Below are 3,942 nucleotides of genomic sequence, written 5' to 3'. Positions count from 1 at the left end.
AAAAAAAAAAAAAAAAAAAAAAAAAAAAAAGATACATGTCACACATGTGCAGGTAAGATACATGGCACACATGTGCGGATAATGACACTTTTTAGTAGGATTAGTAAGAGAATGAAAAACAGATCTACTTATAAGCCATTCTGCAGTAAATGAGAACAGAAATCCTTAGTTGCATATTTACATACTGTATATACATTTATGCAGACATTGTTTATAAATGTGTATGTATGGGATAATACCTCATTATAATATTTTAAGAGTCTCCTGTATGTCAGGCAGTATGCTGACATACAGAATATATAGAATTTTCCTTTTTAGAAAAGACACTAAAGTTCACAGTTAAAAGCTGCATACCTATTAAAAGTTATAGAGTAGAATTTGAATATAGAATAGTCTGACTCAAAATTCATTTATCTTTTCTATCAAAATGACTTTATTTCTGTAGAAACAATTATGAAGACAAATGAGCCTAAACAGGAAAAAAAGTTTTCCAATTACTGCATATTATACCCTGTATTCTGCTTAGTATTGTAATTGCTGTAACTATCTTCCTTACTGATTCATCCTTGTATCCCCACTTCCTCAAAGAGTGCCTAACATATAGTAGTTGCCCATTAATTGTTTGCTAAATAAATGAATTAAACGGGCGATTGGTTGACTGTTCCCAATTGTTTGTCTATATGCTGGTATCAAGCATATATTCTTACTTAGATTTAGTTATTATTCATCATGGAACTAAAATCCAAATTCAAATTTATTAGTTTGATAATTTTCTTATCTTTTATTTGCAAATCTTAATCTCTGTTTCGACTTAAGCTGAAATACGTTTTATCAGCCAGTCAGTCTACAGATTGACAAGATCTAGCCAAGTATAGTTAAAGCTTAATTCAAAGTTCATGTGATCAAATTAATTTAATAGCACTTTAATATATAAATAATTTAGACATATTTATAAATTGATAGGTTCAAATGAAATAAATTTTCTAGCCTAATTTCTCAGGAAACTCAGATAATTAATTCAGATTTAGACATAGTGAGATGGAGGTGCCTGCAATTTATCAAGGTGAATAAATACAGAAAATAGTTGAAAATGGAATTTTGAAGCTTGGGGCATCCCAAGATATGTTGTCTAATATAGTAGCCATTAATAACATGTGGCTATTTCAACTATTAGAGTTAAGTAAAATTACAAATTCAGTTTCTCATCCTTACTAGTCACTTTTCAAATGCTCAATCGCCACATACAACTAGAGGCTATTATATCAGACAGCACAAATGCTGTAGAACATTTCTGTCATCACAGAAAGTGAAGCTGAAAGAAAAGATTTAGGAGTCACTTGGAGATGGACAGTAGTTAATTCAGCAAACATCTATTCAGCTTATGTTTTTGTGAATGTACCACTGTAGTCTCTGTAACTACAAAAATAGATTGAGGTCTAAATGTACCACTCTAGTCTCTGTAACTGTAAAAATAGATTGAAGTCTTATGAAAGACTTGTGTTATAGTGGAGGTGACATCATGTAAGCAACTAAATACAATTTAGTGCTAAATGTAATAATAGAAGGATGTACAGAGTACTTTGAACCTTAGAATGGGAATAATCTGACTTTGCTTTAGGATGTCAGAATTTTGAAGGATGAGTAGAATTTTCTGAAGAAGAGATTCTATGTTCACAATCATAGTGGTTGAGAAGCCCTGTTTAGGAAAATATTAGCAGAAATCAAGTCCGAACTAATTGTTATCCTAGTGAATAGTAAGTCAGTCACAGACCAGAAAATGAAGGTGAAGCAGTTGACTTTTAGAACTAGATTGAAAGGAGTAGAACAGATGGATATCTGGAAAGCTAAAGCATCAGTATGGGAAGATATGAAAAGTAAGCCGTGATTGTGCCACTGTAGCCTAGCCTAGGCAACAGAGCGAGACCTTGTCCCCCCCAAAAAAAAAAAATTAATTTTTTGTTGTATTTAGAGGTCTGTATTTTTTGATGAATACAGTGTTGCCTGCATCCCAAGGTTTTATTGCACAATGTTTTGGTTACAGTTTATGTCTGTTCCTTTTCTGTTTTTCATTATAATTTGTTCCTTGACCTATGAATTATTGAAACGTTTACAAACAGTTTTTGTTTTTGTTTTTTGAGAGCCAGGGTCTCACTCTGTCACCCACGCTGGAATGCAGTGATGCAATCAAGGCTGACTGCAGCCTTGACCTCCTGGGCTCAAAGAATCCTCCCACATCAGCCTCCTAAGTAGCTAGGACTACAGGTGCGTGCCACCACACTCAGCCAATTTTTTTTTTTTTACTGTTTTCTAGAGACAGGGTCTTACTGTGTTGCTTAGGCTGGTCTTGCACTCCTGGGCTCAAAGTATCCTCCCACCTTGGCTCCCAAAGTGTTGGGATTACAGGCATGAGCCACTGCATCCAGCCTGTAAACATTTAGCTTTTAAAAAATTATTTTAATTGTGCACTTTGAAGATATTTAATACTAACTTCTTTGTAATTTGTAAAACTTGATTTATGGTGTTCTATGTGGCCCATGCTTAAAATTTTTTGCCTCACTTCTTTTGGTGCTTGAAATGAAAGTGTATATTTTAATTGTTAGGTGCAGTGTCCTTTCCAAGACCATTTAGGTCAAGCTAATTGATAATGTTGTTCTGATATTCTATATCCTTGATAATGTTTTGTCTGCTTATTCTGTTAATCACTGAGTATGAGTCTTCAAGCAGCCTATAATAGTGTGATTGGAATGTGATATCCTTGTAATTTTTTTTAATTCAACTTGATTTTCTCTTTTTTTTAAGTAAGCAAAACTTTGGCCATTTATTTTTCTAAGTCATGAGGTTTATTTATACTCATGATTGCATTCTAAAATTCTGTATAATTTATATTTACAACCCCCTATAAGATTTTTGTATTCTGGATTATTCCTTCACATTTTCTGATATTTGATATAATGATCAACCATACTTCATATGCATTGCCCTCTTCTAACCCAAAAGAGTAAGTTAATACTGTAAAAAAAAATTACAGTTACCTGAAGACTTGATTATCTACTTTAAGATGGCACTAGAGTCAGTTCTTTGTAATGAAATACTGTAAGAGTGAATAATTAATAAATTATAGTATACCAGAAAAGCATATTAACTCTTTTTGAGAACCACCAAATAAAAGTAAAATGAATCCTTTTAAGTAGCATTCTGATTAGCAGTAGACTAATTCCTGTATCCCATCATTCTCATAGTCTTCTGTTATCATGTCTTCTCCCATGTCTTCTTGGAATGAAAAGGTGCTCAACCTGGTTGGCAGGTTCATTCCCACTATTCTGACTCAAAGATAACAGGTTTCGGGTTCAGTGGTTTCAGTGAGTTCATCCAGAGCTTCCTCTGCAAGCTGTCCTCCATTAAGATGTGCGTCCTCTCTGCTGTCAGAATCTTATTATTTTGTGCTTACCATCAGGTAGGACTTCCATTTTCAATTTTCCAAATTGTTGCTCCAGAGGAAGCTTTCCAGTTTCTTGGATAAAGGATATCTGAGCCTGATTTCTCATTGGAATGGTTAACAGAGCAAGGTAAAGCAATTGCTAAGTTTGGAGGCATAAAGCTGGTAGGCAGAAGTCAGGAAAAAAGTGCTTTTGTTGCCAGGCAATTTTTTCAGTACTTTTTATGTATTACAAACCACTGGGATTTGCGCAAGATTCAAAAACTTTATCCTTCTTCTTGACAATGAGTAAATCCTCAAGATTTGTCAGAATGTATCATCTCTTTCATCTTTCACAGCTATAGATGTACCATATTCCCTGAGTAAAGAGCATGTATTCCTGTCACAATTGAGAGTATCTGCAGAACTCAGAAATTCACTGGCTCTGGCTCTCCCAAGATATCTACTTTTTTTCTTTCTTTTTCTTTTTTTTTTTTTTTTTTTTTTTTTTTTTTTTTTTTTTTTTT

At 33.5% G+C, this 3,942-nt stretch overlaps 1 protein-coding gene and 1 pseudogene across 3 annotated transcripts in view; one reads left to right on the top strand and one right to left on the bottom strand.

Moving 5' to 3' along the window:
• The window catches only part of FNDC3A (fibronectin type III domain containing 3A), a 197,212-nt gene that overhangs the window by 52,436 nt on the left and 140,834 nt on the right, over positions 1-3,942 (top strand). The window lies entirely within an intron of this gene.
• Positions 2,389-3,942, bottom strand: part of LOC108309479 — a 9,080-nt pseudogene continuing 7,526 nt past the window's right edge.

The sequence above is a fragment of the Cebus imitator genome, unplaced genomic scaffold, assembly GCF_001604975.1.
Source record: "Cebus imitator isolate Cc_AM_T3 unplaced genomic scaffold, Cebus_imitator-1.0 Scaffold94, whole genome shotgun sequence".
Classification (NCBI taxonomy): domain Eukaryota; kingdom Metazoa; phylum Chordata; class Mammalia; order Primates; family Cebidae; genus Cebus; species Cebus imitator.
The sequence above is the reverse complement of the archived record's forward strand: the minus strand, read 5'-3'. Positions and strand labels throughout refer to the sequence as shown.